The 20,319-nt window shown below is 34.9% G+C and overlaps 1 protein-coding gene across 1 annotated transcript in view; it reads left to right on the top strand.

The window, feature by feature from the left end:
• The window catches only part of AGMO (alkylglycerol monooxygenase), a 323,866-nt gene that overhangs the window by 228,871 nt on the left and 74,676 nt on the right, over nt 1-20,319 (top strand). The gene's annotated exons all lie outside the window — the stretch shown is intronic.

Here is a 20,319-nt window from a genome sequence, read left to right as displayed (position 1 = left end):
ATGAAATTGGAGTACCATTGGCAGACAGTGAAAGAGGCTATATACATGCTGCCTAAAACAATCAAATAATTTAAGTGAAATATAGTCAATAAACCTGTAAAGTAAGCTGATTTATTTAGTTACAGAAATCTACTTTGAAAATGTTTCTTCTTGAAATTTCTTTTGCTAATAATTATATTGCTAACAATGTTCAATAGTATATATGCATCTTGGTCTATTAAAGGCTTCAACATGTCTTATAGCAGAAAACATTTTGATTTATCTTATTTTATTTTATTTTTTAATGTTTTTTTTTTTATTTTTGAAAGACAGAGAGTGAGTTGGAGAGGGACAGAGAGAGAGGGAGATACAGAATCCAAGGCAGGCTCCAGGCTCTGAGTTGTCACCACAGAGCCTGACAAGGGGCTGGAACTCACAAACTGTGAGATTATGACTTGAGCTGAAGTCAGCCATTTAACCGCTGAGCCACCCAGACACCCCAAAAGTTGACTTTATTGAGATCCCTTTTGCTTAAATACCTGACAAATAAAACTTCTTTTTCTTTTCTTTCTTTTTTTGTATTTATTATTTTTTAATTACTTAATTAACTAATTAATTAATTAATTTTGGTTAGGAAAAGCAGCGGTCTCGTGTGTGCAGTTTTTAGACCTCCATTCAGCCACATAAGAATAGGTCTTAGGCCTGGAATACTTCTTTCCAAGAGATAAAGAGTACACACAGACAGTACAGGGCTTATCCTTCAGTGGGTATGTCTTTCTCTGTTTCAAACTCAATGAGTACTCCTTTATTTTGCTTAAGTATGTTAGTGTCTCGCAGGCACACTCTCAGCTGTCAGTATTTCAGACACAGTGAAGGTGGAGGAGGTTCAAGGTTCAAGGTTTCCTTGAACCAAAGCTTAACGGGGGACGTGCGAAGCCAATTGCCCTGCTTTAGTTGTCAAGGGAACCCACCAGCCATGCAGAACTGGCACACACTGAACCTGATCTTTCTGTCTCTCCTCTTTGTGAGTAAAAGTGTTGTTCCACCCAGTGCTTGACGGTGTTGTTTTCCTCGGCAACTCCTATACCAAGGTGCAAGGAGCAGAAGTGTTTGGATCCAAATTCCTGGTGGCTAGTGTTGTGATGATCGTTGTGATCCTCCGTGGATTTGGAGTCCTCTCCTGGCACAGACAGCCAGTGCATGGTGTTCTACTCAGTGATATTTCTCTTAATGATGTGTCTCAAAATCAATTCTTCTTGGAACATCATTCAGAAATTATTTCCATAGATAATTGAAATTTGACACTGGACAGGTGTTGTGACATTTGACATTTGCTAAACTGTTGAGGTATTGTGAAGTTGACCTATAATTGAGAAAATTATGAAAGGTGATGTGATGGTCTCTTTTTTACTCTATTTACTCTAAGGTTAAGGACCTTGTATATAATGGTCCTTTTTATGAAGAGCACTTTTCCTCTGATGTCAGTAACAGGTATAGTTATGTAAATTTGATGGAACCATTTCTCTCTCTAAGTTTTATTTAAATTCCAGTTAGTTAACATATAGTGTAATGTTAGTTTCACGTTGACAATAGAGTGATTCAACACTTCCATACAACACTCAGTGTTCATCACAAGTGCACTCCTTAATTCCCATAACCTGTTTAACCCATCCCCCACTGACTTCCCCTCTGGTAGCCATCAGTTTGTTCTCTATAGTTATGAGTCTGTTTCTTGGTTTGCCTCTCCTTCCTTTTTACCCCTTTGTTTTGTTTCTTAAATTCCACATATGAATGAAATCATATGGTATTTGTCTTTCTCTGAGCTACTTCACTTAGCATAATGCTCTCTAGCTCTATCCTATCACTGCAAAATGGCAAGATTTAATTCTTTTTTATGGCCAAGTAATAGTCCATTGTGTGTATGTATGTATCTATGTATGTGTGTGTATACACACACACATACCACATTTTCTTTATCCATTCATCAATCAGTGGACACTTGGACTGTTTCCATAATTTGGCTAATGTAAATAATGCTCCCATAAACTTTGGGGTACCTCTATCCCTTTGAATTAGTATTTTTGTATTTTATGGGTAAATAACTAATAATTATATCTCTTTTATGTAAATACCTATTAATTTGGTAGCTAGATCTTACTTTTCTATGTGTTGGTTGCTAAATAGCTCAGAGTCAAATATGTAACAAATAACTGTAGATGATTTACTTTTCTCTTCATTTTTACTTCAGTTTTTAAAAATATATATATTTTAAAAGTTTTGCTGTGTGTGTAAGTTTTCTCCTGCTGCCATAACAAATTAAGACAACTTAATGACTTAAAATAACACAAATTTATTATCTCCTAGCTCTGAATGTCGGAAATCTTGGTTGGCTCAGCTGATTTCTCTGCTCCAAGTTTGACCAGGGCAAAACCAAGAGGTTGGTCTGCTGGGTTCTTATCAGGATGCTCTAGAAAATGTTCACTCAAAGCTCATTCAGGATGCTAGCATAATCCATAGCCTTGTGGTTGCAGGACTGATGTTTCCATTTCTTTGCTGGCTGTCTACTAGGGGATGTTGTTATTGCCAAGAAGCCTCACTCACTGCATTGTGACACCCACATCTCAGAACTAGCAATGACCTAGCAAATTCTTCTGATGCCTGGAATCTGATTTCCTCTTCTGCCAAAATTTTTTTTCTCCTCTTTTGCCTCTCATCAGAGAAATTGCATTGCTTTTAAGGGCTCAGGAGATTAGATTGGGTCCACCAGAATAATTCAGAATTGATCTTCCCCTCTTAAGTTTCAGAAGATTAATTATATCTGCAGAGTCCCTTTGGCCATGTAAGATAATGTGCACACAGGTCCCAGGGATTATGTCATTGACATCTTTAGGGGGTCATTACTTGACCTACTATATTATACTTTATAATTATTTGTTCATTATTTTTTGATATATCCTAAATGAAATTTTAATAACAAACCAAGAAAAAAATAGATAATTTTCCAGTGAACTGAAAAAAAGTAAGAACCTCAGATTACTTTGTATATGAGGAGAATCTCATAAAATTTTTTCTAGCTAAAATTTGATTTAAAATATAATGCAGTTATTTTCATTTTTAAATTTTAGAGTTAAAGTGACAATGAACCTTTATAAACATTAAGCATATATATTTGCCAGGTTTTTTGGCTATTTTCCTAAGTTAGTGAACAAAATAAAATCTAACTATGAATTGTATCATTATATTATCACATTGTTATTTCATTTATCCTTACCTCTGTCCTTTGTGTTTAAGTTCCTGAAGCATTTGCTTTATTTCATCTAATTTTTAATATTTTTTATGTATATATTTTTTTAATGTTTATTTATTTCTGAGATGGAGAGAGACAGAGCATGAGTGGGGATGGGGCGGAGAGAGAGGGAGACACAGAATCAGAAGCAGGCTCCAAGCTCTGAGCTGTCAACACAAAGCCCGATGCAGGGCTCCAACCCACAAACCATGAGATCATGACCTGAGCCAAAGTCAGTCCCCCAACCGCCTGAGTCACCCAGGTACCCCTAATTTTTAATATTTTTTAAACACTTACTTGTTTTTGAGAGACAGAGCACAGGCAGAAGAGGGGGAGAGAGAGAAGGAGACACAGAATCTGAAGCAGGCTCCAGGCTCCGAGCTGTCAGCACAGAGCCTGATGCGGGGCTTGAACTCAAGAACTGTGAGGTCATGACCTGAGCTGAATTCAGATGCTTACTAGACTGAGCCACCCAGGTGCCCCTGTTACATTTAATTTTGTAATTACCGGAACCATAAGTCCTTTGACTCTCTACAATATAGGTACATCTGCTAGCAAAAAGTGTCTGTCCTTTTCAGGAAGCCTAGCTGTTAAGATGTGGATTTTTAAGGGTTTTTTTTTTGTTTGTTTGTTTGTTTTCTGACACAAGTAAGATAAATCTGAGCCCAGCTGCCTACTACTTTTAGCATATTTGAGTACTATGCAAACTTACTGTTCTGTTTCCTCACTTGTAAATGAGTTTAGTAGTTGTTACCTCACAGGACTCTGAGTAGTAACTGTAAATTGTTTACCAGTATGTCTGGAATATAGCTAAGAGAAAGTTGATGAAGGAGGGTTTTTTTTTAAGACTATCATTACAGGGGATCAGTGAGAAACATGACTTCATTGCTGTGGAAGAAGGCAGATTATAGAAGGGTTTTCTCTGTCCACCAAAAACTTGTTTTTATTTTAGCCATATAAGACATCATTCTTGTTCTGTTACCCAGCAAATATTCATATAGACATTTCGTGTACCTACTCTCTCCTTTGTCATCTTTCTGCATCTCTTACCTTCTATTTCAGGTCCCTTATCTTCCGGTGAGTTCATTCTTTAGAATTTCCTTCACTGAATGTTAGCTAGCAGTGGAATCTTCAAGTTTCTGTTTGTCTGAAACTATATTTATTTCACAACTTCATATTTGAAAGATTGCCCACTACCCACCCCTTGTATAAAATTCTATGCTGGCAACTATTTTCTTTTAGCACGCTAAAGATGTATCTGATTGTCCAATGACTTCCATGACCATTCTTAAGAGGTCACTTCTCATCCCAACTGTCAGTTCTTTGAAGGAAACCTGACTTTTATTCTTCCCCTGCTTTAGCAACTTTAAACATTTTCTTTTGTATGTAGTGTTTTATAGTTTAATATGCTGCATGTAGGCTTGGCATTCTTTTTTTTTTATCGTTCTTAGGATTCATGTAGCTTTTTGAAGCTATGAAATATTGGTTTATATCAGTTCTAGAAAATCCTCAACATTTAACTTGTCAAATATTGCCTCAACGCAACACTCTTCCTTTCTTTTTGCAACTCAATCTTCCATGTCTTTTAAGTTCGCTCTGTTTTTAAATTTTTTCATCTTTTTTTTCTCCTTGTGCTGCACTTGGATAACATTTCCTTGACAGTTGGTAAATCCTTTCTGTACGATAATATAATGTGATATTAAAGCCATCCATTTAGTTAAAATATTTGGTTATTGGGGCACCTGGGTGGCTCAGTCGATTAAGCATCTGACTTTAGCTCATGTCATGATCTCATGGTTCATGGGTTCAAGCCCCACGTCAGGCTCTATGCTGACAGCTTAGAGCCTGGAGCCTGCTTCCAATTCTTGTCTCCCTCTCTGCCTCTCCCCTGCTTACTCTCTTACTCTTTTTCTTTCTCGAAAATAAATAAGCATTAAAAAATAATTTTAAATAAGATTTTGATTGTTGTATTTTTTATTACCATAAGCTCTCTTTTCTTAATATATTGCTTTTTAGTTTCTTATTTCCTGTGAATATTTTAAATTTCTTTAAATATGGCAAAAGGAGTTATTTTAGAATATATGTCAGATAATTCCAACAGCTGTCTTTTGACATTCTACTGTTTGTGTATATTCTTACTCAGGATACTTTGTTTTCTTGTGAAGTTGATTACTTTTTGTTATATGTTGGTCACTGCCTTTAAAAAATTATATTTAATGATTCATTAAGGCCTAAAATGAGAGTGATTTTCTCCAGAGAGAATTTGTGTTTGCTTTAGCCAGGCAGCTGGATGTTCTACAAGACAAGCTATTTGGTCCACCTAAGATCTGTAAACTTGGCTGTACATCTGAGCAAGGGTTGGCTTGTGATTGCAACTTCTTGGGGACATTTTTCTCCCATCTCTGCTCAGGGCCTATGTAACTTTTTCTCTAGTAGCCTGATATTAGAAAGGTAGGTGGGATCATTAGGGGTTCCAGATTTGTGTGGGGAAGCTTTTCTGTTGACTGTCCACTTTGCATGGTTCCTGGGTTTTTATTAATCTTCCCCTTCAGGTGATGATGCCAAAAACCAAATTATGTTTGATGGAGCACAGATGTCCTCAGCCCAAAACTGGTTCTCACACTCCATGCATTCTTATTTTTGCTTGGATTTTTGGCTGTATGGTCCTCTTGTTAGCTCTTCAGTGCTTTCAAAAAAAAAATATATATATATATATTATATATAATACATATAAATTTATGTATTTATATATTAAAATACATTTATATAATTATATGTATATTATAAAAATATATATAATTTTTTTTTTGTTTTTAGTAGCAGGGTCTTTTAACCCTGTGTAGTAGGCAGAATAATAGCCCACTAAATATGTACATGTTGTAATTCCCAGAACTGTGAATGTGTTGTTACATGGCAAGGAGAAATTAAGGTTGCAGATGGAGTTAAGGTTGCTAATTCATCTGCCTTCACAAGGGGGAGATTACCCTGACTTGTCTGGGTGGGCCCACTGGAGTCACAGTATCGTTAGAAATGAGAGAGAGGGGCAGGAGAGTCAGAGTGAGGTGATGTGAGAAGCATGCAACTAGTTATTACTGGCTTTGAAGTTGGAAGAGGGCCTTGCGCCAAAGAATGTGGGCAGCCTCTAGAAGCTGGAAAAAGCACGGAAACGGATTCTCCCTCAGAGCCTCCAGAAAGGAAGGAAGCTCTGCCAACATATTTAATTTTGGAACGGCAAGGCTCATTTTAGACCTCTGACCTCCAGAGCTGTAAAATAAGTAATTTGTGTTATTTTAAGCCACTAGATTTGTGGTAATTTATAATGACAGCAATAGGATAATAATATACTGTATCCTATTAGAAATAGAAGCTCCCCATTGTTTTATAAAGAGCGTAGTTAAATATTAAAGATCTGAAAAGAACAATGGTACGGTCCCCATTTTTGTGGTTACTTTACACTTAATATCATTTAAAACATAATGGTGAAATAATGTGCTACTAAGGAAAGTAAGGATATTTTTGTCTGATCCAATTGGTTTTAATATTAGTGATTGATGTACATTACCTTAAATCCTGATCGATTTGAAACTAAAAGATACAGTATTCCAAATGGTTACCAAATATGCTTATTTCTGGCAAAGTGATGAAAACTAAAATTTTAACTAGCTCGCTTCCTCTAAACTCACTGCTCAGAGTGAATGGAAATTTTTGCTACAAATATTTTCTCAACATTTTTAACAAATAAAAACCTAAATAACCACAACTTTGTTCATTTACTACATGTGAGTTTTTGTAAGAGGTTTTACATTTATTTCAATAACGTTACTGAATCAAATTATTCTTTAAATTAAAGCCAAACTTGATCTATTTCAAGTGTGCCAAGTTACTTATCCTTATTGCTATGCGTTTGCTCATGAAAACCGCTAATCCTGTGAGGACTGGCACAGACCATGTGAGGAGCTAGGGAATCAGATCCCATAACAAACCATGATGAGCAAAGATTTCCTTCCAGACAGCATATGATGCATATTTTCCATCATAAAATGTATATGAATGAATATAGATGTATAGAGTATTAATTCGGAACCCTAAAAAGATGATACTAGAAGAATTTGACCTGATCCTGCAGCCAGTATACTTTCCATTGGATGACAATGTTTATTAAATAGAATGATGATCATTGATTGACTCTTAGGTGAGTCAATCAGTCCTTCTTGGCTTTGTTCATATCATCTCTAAAATAATAAGGAATAAATATAATAATAACTAAGGTTTGTCATTCTCCAACATTTTAACTATTATAGAAAGAGTGTACACACACATACCTATACAAAAATAATATATTTATTATTTTATGTAAAATATATTAATAAATAAAGACCTTCATCTAACATTCTGAAAATGTCTTTTAAAATAAAATTTAATAAAATGAAACCTGAGTTACATTGGCTAGATGAGATCTTATGTTGGAAGCAAAAGAGAAAAGGTATATCTCACTGTGGCTAGGGCAATGAACTTCAAAGTGGCTTTAGTTCCCTCTGACCCATAACATTTGTTTCATAAATCTTTTGATATAGTTGAAGATCATCACTGTTACAGAGAGATGTTAACAAAGTATAAAGTATTTCCCTTCTGCTGATCATCTTTTACTGGTACCTACTCAAAAATTTGGAGATGTCCTCCTATGGAAAAAATGTTGGCCCTATTCATCTTGCCTGTCTGTAAAACAGCTCAGTGAGGATAATGATGATTCTTCATAACATGTGCCTGTAGTTGCAATTAATGTGTTCCCCCAAAGGATTTCTAGCAAGACTTGTCTTTCCATAATATACCATGTCTCTTTTATACTGAGCATTTGATAAATAACTGCTCAAAGGGGCTATTACTGATGGACTGTTATTGCTTGATATAGCTGTTGCAGCTAGTGATTTTAGCCCAATCTCTGAGCTAACGGAATGCATGCTAAAGCTGTTTAACATTAAGAAGTTGTAAACTTTTAAGTTGTGAATCTTAGCTGGATGACTCTGTTTGACCAACCTCAAATCAGTGCTTTTGAAATCAAGCTTAAACTGGATTGAATATCAATTTTACTATACACAGACTAAAGAACATTGGAACAATTACTTAAATATTGTGAAACTTTGTTTCTTTATCCACAGAATGAAGAAAACATTGCCTGCTTCCATGAGTTATGTGAAATCCTTTGTAAATGCTAAAGCTTATCGTATTAGTTGTTATAGTCTCATTATATGTGATATATTAGTATGAATATCAGTCAATACAGGAATGTCAAAGAACTTTGCTTAGCAGAGAAGTATTGTCTGTTTTTATTATTGAGCGTTTTGACTTGTAATTCAGAAAGCTCTAATAGAAATTAAAGGCATAAGCGTTGTCCCTAAGAAGCTCTCAGTAAATTGATACATGCCAGTGAGGAAACAGTTGCTGTGCATAGTGAAAGACTCTGTGAACTGGGTAAGTATTAAGTGGCTGCTGTAGGAATATAGAAGGGATATCGCACTCTCTCTGGTAGTTCAAATGAGGTAAACGTGATCACAGACTTAAAGAAAAATGAGAGTAAATTAAGCAGAAGAGGGGGAAGAATACATTTTTAAGGGGGGTTGGGACATGTGCAAGGTTAAGGGAAATTTTCTGTGCTTGAGGAGTAACAAATGGCTTGGAGTGATGGGTGCATGCATGAAGAATGGGAGAGATATGATTAGTAAGGCACATATAGGCAGAAGCAGAATTTACCCTGCTCTCTAGATAGGAGAAGAAGTGAAATTCTTTAGAGAAGTAAGATGAATAGAGTTCTTTGCGAAGATTTTTCTCACAGCTTGTGGGTGATGGATGGAGAGCTGCAGGGAGGCACTGAGAAAGGGGGCCAGAAAAATTGGAAGCACAGAACATAGTGGGGAAATTTTTATGTATTTAGAAAGTAGGGCTCGAATTAAATTAGACTGAAGCATTAGGCACTGGGCATGTGTGGGATTGACTAGAGAGAGATTTTAGAGATAATCTCTATTAGCTTGTTTACTGATTGGTCAGAGGTAGGGGTGAAGGAAAGACGAATATTGCATAGTCTCCTAAATTTCTGGGTTGATGACCTCCTACTCTCATTGAACGTGGCAGCTGGGAAAGGACAGAGATTTGAAGGGCCAGATACTGAGTTTATTTGTTGGTATGTTTATGTGACATGCCTGAATCTCAGCTGCAAATCTGAAATTCAGGAAAACTGGTCAGGCCTGGAAGTATAGATTTGAGTGTCAGTTTGAAGGTGGTCAGAAAACCCATCTGCATAGAAGCAATTGCCTTGTAAAATTTTTCATTGTTCTTCATTTTGATGCAATTACATGATTAGGTAATTTTAATGTCTACTTTCTGTAGGCTTCATAAGAAATAGAGTCTAGTATACATTAGTGATATATTTCAAAACATCCACATTAGTTTTAAAACAAGTAAATTAAAGAGTCATGTTGTGTTATATTGTACATTGATCTGTCCATCTAAGAAAAAAGTTCTATATCAGCCACTGCCACTATCATTTTTAAGGTAATTATTTTTAATTATACTTACAAGTAAATGTGTATGCCTGTTTTAACTTTCGCCCATGTGATCAAATGGATGATTCAAAGTTTTTCCAAATAAATGGCTTTGGCTTGAAGACAAGGTATGTCAAACAAGAATCCAAACATTTTAGGGTCCCAAAGCAATCCATCATAATTACATATAAATTATATCTTTATCTTTCACAAGATAATTAGAGCTAGGTGACTAGACTGGACATTAAGGTAGTGTAATATATGAATCTCATTATCATCGCTAGATTTGTCTTATTAGTGAGGGAAGGATTGTACAGTTACACATCAAAAATAATTTTTTCCTTTTGGAATCACTTCATCATTGTTTCTTGTTTGAATATTTTTTTAAAAATTTTTAATGTTTATTTCTTTGAGAGAGAGGGTGTGAGCAGGGGGAGGGCAGAGAAGTGGGGGCGGGGGAGGGAAGAGAGGAAGTACCCCAAGCAGGCATCACACAGTCAGAGCAGAGCCTGATGCAAGGCTTGAACTTAAGAAGTATGAGATCATGACCTGAGCTGAAATCAAGAGTCAGACAGTTAACCGACTGAGCATTGGTTGAAATAGTCCAAATGGTGGACTGTTTTATATAAAGAAGGATTTCATTACCTTTGTTATGATTATAACTTATTTTAATAATAATTATACACCAAAGTGATTTGTCTTATTAGTGACGGAAGAATTGTACACTTAAACATCAAAAATTATTTTTTCCTGGGGTGCCTGGGTGACTCAGTCAGTTAAACATTCTACTCTTGATTTCTGCTCAGGTCATGATCTCATGGTTTGTGAGTTAGAGCCTCGCATGGGGCTCTGCAAAGACAGGTCATGATCTCAGGGTTGTTGTCTCAAGCTCTGCATAGGGCTCTGTGCTGACAGTGCACAGCCTGCTTGGGGTTCTCTTTCTCCCTCCCTCTCTGCCCCTCCCCACTTCTGTGCATGTGACTCTTTCTCTCTCAAAATAAATAAACTTTAAAATAATAATAGTAATAATAATAATAATAATAATAATAATATTTATACACCAGATGTGTAAGTTAAGTTTCTCCACTAGACCTTTCCATTGTGACACTCTTAGCATAATAAAGTAGAATTTCAGTTTTGAAGACATATTGTTCAGCCTAGAAGAATTAATAGAATCTAAAATAATAGGTGAAAGTTTAAATTGTACTAATTCTAAATATTAAAATCTAACCATGTGAAACATTAACAATCCTTAACAGTGTCATAAATTATTTTAACTTTTTAGCAAGGTGACAAAAATTGCTATATTTTGTAAAGCTTTTTTTTACACAGTCATATTCTGTTATAAGTAAATTCGGGCTCCAGGCCAAGGAGAACTTTGGAGAACTTTTAAGTTTGAGAGACCGTCTCACAGCTGGAAAGCACCCCAAAGTGGATTGATCACAGAAGAATATGTTTTCCATTATCCAGACCTCTACCAAACTGTTTCTTGTAGCTTGAAAATAATAAAGATTTTGTAAGCCCCAAGAGGTCTTTTTTGATCCATGAATGAAGTTACCCTGGATTCATATAACTAAAATCTGACTTCCTTTCAACCATTGAAATTCAAAACCCTTCTATTTATTAGAATGGAATAAGAAAAGTCTTCCAAAATGTCAAAACTTAGTATTCTAATGAAGTCAATGTCAGTGCATATCAAAAGTTTTTATTCCATTTAAGGTGAGTACAATATGATGTGAAAGGAAATGTAAAATGAGTCATGGAAGTAGGTTAATTAAAACAGAATATTAGAGGATGAATTCAGGTAGCCTTTAAATTATTTTTAACATTTTTAAAAATCAAAGTTATACTTTTTTCCTCTTAGTTATCACAAAATTATTTTATTCATATTTCAATGTTGGAATTTATGAATTTCCAGAAAAATAAGATATTTGGGTTTTTGTTACTTTAAATTTCTTGTTACCCAGAATTTTGAGACAAGAAAAAATCTTTGAAAAGTGGTTCTTCTGACCCATCCGTGAACTTATAATGCCATTTTATCCATGATATATTGTACATTTGTAGTACCTTTTTATAGACGAAACGAAGCATGATTCATAGAATGTTCTATGTGACTTATCTAGACCTAGTCTCCATTTTACAGTAAGCAGTGGAAGAGGTCATTTGTTGTGTATAAATGTGGTACCCTAGTAACTTAGCAGTATATCTAAAATAAAATCCAAGTCATCATTTCCATTCTAGATCACATATATCCAGATCATATACACAGGAATGAAATTTTGAGGCAGTTTTTCTCAGAATAAAATTGGGAATTGCTCTTAAGAATCAGTTACCATCAGAGTCAAAGGAAATAACTACAAAATCACAAGGTTTGAGAAGTGGCGCAATCACCCATCTTGCCAGGTGAAAGAAATTGATGCAACATGTTGAACTTTGATCATTCATGTTTCACTAGCGAACCTAAACGCACAGAGAATACTTTACTCAAATTGCTTACAAGAAATGCCAACCCTCATCTCTCCTTATCAAAGAGATGAAGATATGGGAGAATAAAAAAAAACCTGCAGATTATCCTTAAATCTTATTTTAGACAATATATATTTTTTTACTTCCTGTCCTATCAAACTATTGTTTTACCCAGATTTCTTAACAGAATTGCCTTCTCCCTGCCCCTGTCTGCCCTCTTGTGGAGAGCAGCAGCAGGATACAAAATAAGGAGAAACGACACATGGCAGAATATTCATGGTGAGATGATAAGTACTTAAGATAGGTGTTACCACATGTCACTAGATGATAATGTCTGGTGAGATTCTACATATTTCAAAATAGTGTCCTATTTTTAATATTGCATTTATTTTTAACTACTGAATCTCAGTTGGCTCACTCTGCTCTAAGATTGCAAGAGGGAATCCCAGAGGAAAGGAAAAGCAAGAGGAAATTGTTATCCCATGTACTTTCCAGGGTTTAACTAAACCATTGGCCAGAGTTGATTTTCTTATTAAATGTTGGTGCTTTTTGTAAGTGAAAGAGTAACAATACCTCATGTTTTCATCAGAATATTTGTGAGGGGAGGAGGAGAGGGAGAGGGGAATTGGAGAAGACCTATCATTTCCCAGATCTGTTTAAATAACTTGATTAATAGCTTCATCTCAGTTCATGCAGGCTGCATCCTAAACCATAAAAGTTTCTGTTTCTTTGGGTTTATTGGACTATTAAAAAATCACAGCCCAGTAAAGGTTCAGTCAGGGACTTTTGAAAAAGATAAACAGAACCTTTGACTCATAACTAATAACTGAATAAATAAGATTTTTATTATAAAATCACTGGGAAAAAACCCAAATCCTTCCATTGTAAAATCTCCCCTATATTTCCATAATAAAACTGATGTGACAAACCATTCAATGATAACGTAATTAAGAACTCAAAATTGTTCAGTTTTCCTTATACCCAAAGATGTGAGACTGTACCCAGTATTTCTGTCCTGGTTTGGCCTTGTGCCTCAGTTCCACTCTTCCCTCCACAGCTGTTTGCTGGGTGTATTCCTCCTTAAGTAACAGGGCTCCATGGAGAAGACCCCAAGGGGACTGAGGGAATGAATTACTGGAGAAAAGAAAGGGATGAAAGAGACTTTAAAAGATGAAACAAATGTTAGGAGTTTATGTAGGTCAAGACATTTAAATTTCCTTTTATTTATATTGTAATGTGGGGATTTTCAGCTGCTTTGAGCAGAGAGCCCACTTATTTTATAGAACAAAAAAATTCTGAGGATACTGCCAAGCACTGGATAAGGGTGTTGACTTGGTCTGATTATCTGTAAAAGGACTGATGGTTGAACTGACATAAATTTATGTATTGGACTTGAGACCCCAGGAGTTCATGGAAAATGATGTTAGATATTTTGAGCTATTAGAGACATGCGTACAGGACTGTTCTCCTGCAGGTAAATAGCATCATTTTAATGATAAGTAGAAGAGATGAAAAGAAACATATTTGATCCCCATATTTAAATGAGAGCAAAAAGCCATATGTGTGTGTGTGAGTGTGCGTTTGTGTGTATATGTGCATCTATACGTTTATAGAAGTATAGATCCACATGTATTTTTATCTTTCTCTTCTACCTAACATTCTTAAAAGACAGGGCCAACTTAATATTCCGTTTTTTCCATAGCCTGCATCAAGTTCCTCACGCTCCACGTCTTTCTCCTGCCTTTCAGCACCTTCATATCCCTCACATTCTTTTATGGCAGAGCACAACTCTCTCACTTTTTCTAACAAGAAACACACATTGCAGTTAAACAGCCGAGGTCATCCCCATGCTCGCGTCACAGGTCAAGCAAGATCACTTACATTTTTTAGGGGGTCACTTCTTCTCACTGGGTGGGATGTGACCTTTTTTCTTTTCATAGAAAAGAAACCACCCCAGATGTTCACCACCCCTTCTCCTTTTTTTCCATTCTCTTCTTCGTTTGTTGCCAAACACACATACTTAGATGTCAGTCCTTTTGCTAGTTATCTTCCACTATTTTAGCAAAAGGTTGATCTTTACTTTAGTCTGGTGTATTGCAAATAAAAAGGGAACAAACAAAGGAAAGATTCAACTGGTATTTAGAATCAACTTTAGGCCACAGGTGCTCATTTTTCAACTTGAATATATAATTCTGAAAACTCCTTGGTATTTTCAGTGTATTCTAAAGTCATTATTAAGATTCATTCTGTCTGCATCTGTGTAACCATCTTAATGTCATATGTGGGCTGCATTTTTCTTGCGACCATCTGCATTTTTGCTGTCTTTTAAGGAGAAGCTCTAAGAAAGTGTTCACTTTTGTTCTTCTTGTGCATATTGATCCTCCTGTTTCTTCATTGACTATCCCAGATAACTTCTATCTTTTGAGGTCCTTCACATTTTCTCACCTAATAAAACAAGTTTGCAGGGGTTTTGAACTGATTAAAAATATATAGATAATTCTCCTCTTTTCATCTTTTCTACGAGTAGTCAAGGACTGGCGTCTACAGAAATGATTATTACTAGCGGTAATAATTTTATGGCTTGAACCCTGCCTTCTTTATAAAGCTCAACCCTTGTTGATTGATTTGTTTGGCCTGTATTAATTGAAAACATACTACATGCCTGGTACTGCTCCAGATATTGTAGGTACAGCAGTGAACCAAAAAAACAAAAAACCAAAAAACAAAAAAAAAAAACCCAAAAAACAAAAAACCAAAAAACAAAAACAAAAAAGACTCTCTTCATGGAGCTTACAGTCTAGTGAAAATAGACCTTATAATTGAAAACAGCCAATATATTGCAAAATAAATACTTGCTCTGAAACCACTACTGAACTGAAAGCCCTATGCCAGTCAGACTGATTTATATATTCTTTACTCTTATTTCCAGTGATTTTAATTTTTAAATAACTTTTACATTTTCCATCTCTTTTACATTCCTGAGTTTATTTTTATTAAGTTCTGGAGTTGGAACAAAATAATACATTTTAAAATAAGGAAATCTGGCAAAAATACCCCACACCTTTTGTCGCCATACCAATTTTACTAGGGAACATTAATACTCTATAAAAAAATCCATAACCAACATGATTTTTTTTTAAAAAGTCCACTGTCTAATTTTTTGGCCAGAAGAATAATTCTGTAAATTAAAATCACATTTCTCTTGAGATGAAACATTTCTTTCCAAGGGAAGTTTGTTCGTTTCAGAGGTGAAAAATATTTATGAAGACCAAACTAACAGCTTATCTTAAGGAAGAATTCTAAAATTTTACCCTTAAAAAATCTAATTATAAATACCAATTAATTAAATTGAAAGGATCCGTTATTAACACTATAATTATGATTTTTTAAACTTAAATGATAGAAAAATCATAGCAAACGTGTTTGTGCCCAAAAGAATTTTATCACATCTCATTATGAGACATCTGCATAATATTTTTAAATAAATAAAATATTACCAAAATACTTGAGGATCTCTCTCTAAATACTCTTCCCTAATACCATTTCCTTCTTTCAGCCACAGAAGTAACTTCCACTGCAAATTCAGTAAGAACTATATCTGGCTTTCCCAAGCCCTAGGCACTTTTGTCTTCTTGATCCCCTCTCTCCATATTAAATATCTTAAAAACTTTCATTTTACAGCTGTATTAGTTGAACAATGAATATCACCCAAGGATTCATTGTTATACATTAAGTGTTATTATATTCACTCTTTTTCTGTTTTTAAAAGAAATAAAAATGAAAATGTTTCTATGGGCCCTTAAAATTATTGTGGGTTCTCAGCATTGTGGCCTTTATACCTGATGCACAAATCAGCCCTGATTTCAACATGTATCATCCTTTGGTTTTGCTTATGTATTCATCTATTAAGATTAATTCTTAAATTGCCACTTGTATGGTTTTTAGATCATGTTGTGAGAACTAGCAGCATGTCCTCAGTTGTCACGCTCTGGCATTTAATAAAACTGTATCTGCCTTTATTTTGGAGATATTTTCCATATCTGCATTTAGATTACTATCAATGGCACTTTTAATTTCACCCACTAACACATACAGTTATAAGACAATATAAATATGGGAAAGGTTTTTTATTAAATGTACAGTTGTTTCTTAGAATATAAGAAGTTGTTTTCCTTTGTTCTTCAGCTGAAAATTCCTGTGTCTGTGTGTGTCTGTGTATGTGTGTGTGTGTGTGTGTGTGTGTGTGTGTGTGTGTGTGTGTGTTTAAAACAGAGGAGAGACATAGAGAAGAGATTCCACCGACTCTCTAATATAACTTGTAATATACAGCAAACTTACACTTAAACATTGGTGTGTTTAGAGATTAAACCCTGGAAAAAAATGTGCATTTTGCCATGGAGAGCTGCTGTTTGGCTTTAGAGTTTAGTGCCATAATTTGTGTCATTTTTTTTGGACAAGCAGTACTACAGAATGTCATCCACACCTTCATGATTTGCTAATTTCCTCCAGGAGTTTTGCTCTTTCTCATGCCAGTTGGTGGTAGAAAAATAGCTTCTTCCATTCATCAGATGAGGTAATGTTCTGTTACTGGTCACATTTGAATGTACTATGGGTGTTGTATTTAAATGATATCAGTGAGAAGAAAATAGATTTTCTTTCAAAGGTTATTTCTGTACTTTCACTCATTAAGAATTTTAGAATAATTATACTAACCTATTTTCTTGAAGATTTTTAAGTTTTCTTCAGCTTAATTAATTAATGGATGAACAATGGCTATACTGAAAAAAAAAGCTACTGTTTTGAGTCACTCAAGATGGCAATACCACTATGATAAATTAATCCTGACATGTAGCTGCTATGCCTGAGAATATAATGTTCAACATGTTCAAATCTGGTTAAGCTATTGAACCATGGTTCCAGGCTCTGCTCCGTGTTACCCAGTAAAAGACACTCACCACTTTTGCTATGATGGACTCTATTCTAGTGGACCTATTTGCTAGCATCTGAACATACCTAGCATTTCATCACTTTGATTTTCTTTTTTCCTCTCTAACATTTCTACCTTTACCTCTATGATCTATGTTTACATCTTAACTACCTTTCTAAGTGTCAACTCAAATGCTACAAAGTCCTTCAAATCTTCCTCATTTCCAACTGTATTATCTCCACCTGTATTAACCTCCATTTCTCCCACAATCAAAGTATTTGTTGTCTTCTGAAGTCCCCTGTCTTTGTGAGTGTGTACTAGACGGTAGTCACAGCATTCTTCACCATGTTATGCTTTGTCCATATCTCTTTTACATGCTTTTATCTGCTGAATATGGGCAAAGGATATGTTGAATATATTCTTCTAATCTATAAAACTCTGAATATAGCTTTAGCTCTTTGCAAATGCTTAAATTAAAAACAGATATCAGCCTGTACTAGTCCTAGATTCGGTGTTGAGATACACAGTTGAATAATACACTGTTTCCTCCCTCATGAAGTTCACAGTCTACTTAAGGACGCCAAGAAAAAATAAATTATGGCAAAGCACTTTTGTCAGTGTCCTTGTAGAGGTATGAACAGGGAGCACAGAATAGAGAGAAAGGAAATTATATACTTCAGACAATAGACTTTACTTTTATCAAAACAATACTGTTTATATCATATTATTATGATAACTAAGATCAGTACGGTTAAGTTCCTCGATTATAAATAAGTTTTAAATGGTAGGGACAGGCTTTAAATTTTCAGACATAACTAATTAATTTTTTTTAAAGAACAAAAAAAAAAAAAAAACAAAACACGAGGAGAAGAACCTAACAGTTTGGGGTGATGGTGAGAAAGTGGCTAGAGATCAAGTCCAAGAGGAGGTAACATTTGAACTGAGCCTTGAAAGATGACTAGAAATAGCAAAGTAGGGAGGCCTGGAGGACAGTGACAAGAGCAGACAGGAGGTGTGAAATATCATGGGGAGTGAGGGGAAATGAAAATAGTCCAGTGTGAGTGAAGCAAAGAGTGATGAAGTAAGAAGTGGAGAAGACTAAAATCGGGGGACCTTTAGTACCAAGGTATTTGTATTTCAACCCAGTAATGATGAATAATTTTAAGCAGAAGAATAAAATGGTTGGTGTTGCTCTAGTAGATCGCAGTACAACAATTAAGAGGCTATAGCTTAAAATGAATGAGCGGCAATGATGACAGAAAAACATAAAAGATATGAAATTACTAGAAGGTAGAATTGATCAGACACATTGACTGACTGTTATGGAGACAAATCATTGGAGGAGGAACAATCCTATTTAGTGGTCTGGATGGTAAAATTTAAAAAGTATGTGTTGAGCTAATAAATATTCTTAATCCGTTTTATATCACATTAACAAATCTATAAAGATAATTTATTATATTATTGTCTGCCAGCAAAATGCTTAGCATACCTACCTAGTTAATGTGTTTCTTAACTGTAAATATATATTCCTGAAAATCTCAGAGAATATGAATCTTCGTGGCTCCCTTTAGGAATTTGCTCAAATATTTCATCCCAAATAAGTACTTGGATCTTTTGTGAACTTATCTTGAGTTAAAGTACTGCCTTTAGAAACAAGACATGTTAAAAAACAGACAAACACATTACCTTTTGACATTGAATTCAGCATCCTCCCCAAGAATAAATATTTACCAATTTATAAGAGCTTTCCTGGTTATTTGGATCTGATGTTAGTTCACTATCTTTATACAAAGCTCATTCACTCATGTTTGCCTACTTTCCTGTCAATTTGTTAAATGCATGTAATTCTCTCTTCATACTTGATGATGATTTCATGGAAATATTCTTGGAACTCAATACTTCCATAATTGTCTGGAGATATTTTGCATCCTCACATGATAATGATCAATGTTGCCTGGGGTGGGGACTATACTAGTTAGATATTTTTCTTTTGCTCATTTGTATGTCTTGTTCTCAACTCCTCAGCCAAATGCAGCACTAACTTGTCTATAATTTACTCTGTAGTAAATCAAGAGACAGGTGAACCTTTTCTTTCAAAATCTGCATGTTTTGGCAAGCTTTCGTGAGTCATTAGATACTGAAAATTTACCACATTATATGATTATAACTCCATTTCTCTTAAGATATTTGACTTGAAAAAAGTCCATCTAAAACTGTATTCCATAATGCCAATAACTACAATAGTAAAATGTAGCACCACCTGGGATTTATATACTCTCATCTTTTGCAAGTATTTTCCATTTTCACTGCTCTGCTCTACATTCTTTACAGTACTACGTCAGTGAGCTTGGTCTTTGATGGTATATTCCAGGGATTTCATGCCTATTTATCTTTAACACTGGAACTGGAAATGTTCATAAAGGCTCATTGGTGATAGCTTAAACTGGGATTAAATTGTGTATTTATTGAGCAAGTACTTTCCTCTGTTGACTGATAGTGTGTGTGTGTGTGTGTGTGTGCGCGCGCGCGCCCGCACGTCATGGCTGAGTGATGTGAAAAATAAAGACACGGATACCTATGATACAAGGTAGTCTGTAAACCCAGTGCTGTACTCAAGTTCAAAATGCAGTTAAGATACAGGAAAGCAAGAGGTTTATTGTGTCAAGGGGATCTTAGAAAGACTAAGGTAATGTGGAAAAATGGGAGACAAAACCACAAAACACGATTTTTGGCTTCTTTTAAGCCCAAGGACAAATGGCATCTTTAGCTAACTTTGTAGTTGTGCTGCTGTGGCAAGTTATTTGGTTTTTCTTAACTCCAGTTTCCTAATTTGGAAAAGAGAAATAAAAATGCCCACTCTGTGCTTTGGGGTGTAGATGACTATTAGAGAATTAATATTTGTAAAAAAGCTTCACCAGTCATCTCCCAATTATGTTCTTTTATAATATGTTTTTACTGTTGTTATTACTATACTTATTATCACTATTTTATTTTATTTTATTTTATTTATTTTATTTTATTTTATTTTATTTTATTTTATTTTATTTATTCCAGTATAGTTAACATACAGTGTTATATTAGTTTCAAGTGTACAATATAATGATTCAGCACTTCTATACAAC

Source organism: Lynx rufus, unplaced genomic scaffold, assembly GCF_022079265.1.
Source record: "Lynx rufus isolate CCGP_SWC_20201006 ecotype Redwood Valley unplaced genomic scaffold, mLynRuf1.p SCAF_4, whole genome shotgun sequence".
Taxonomy (NCBI): domain Eukaryota; kingdom Metazoa; phylum Chordata; class Mammalia; order Carnivora; family Felidae; genus Lynx; species Lynx rufus.
This window is presented reverse-complemented; position numbering and strand designations above follow the sequence as displayed.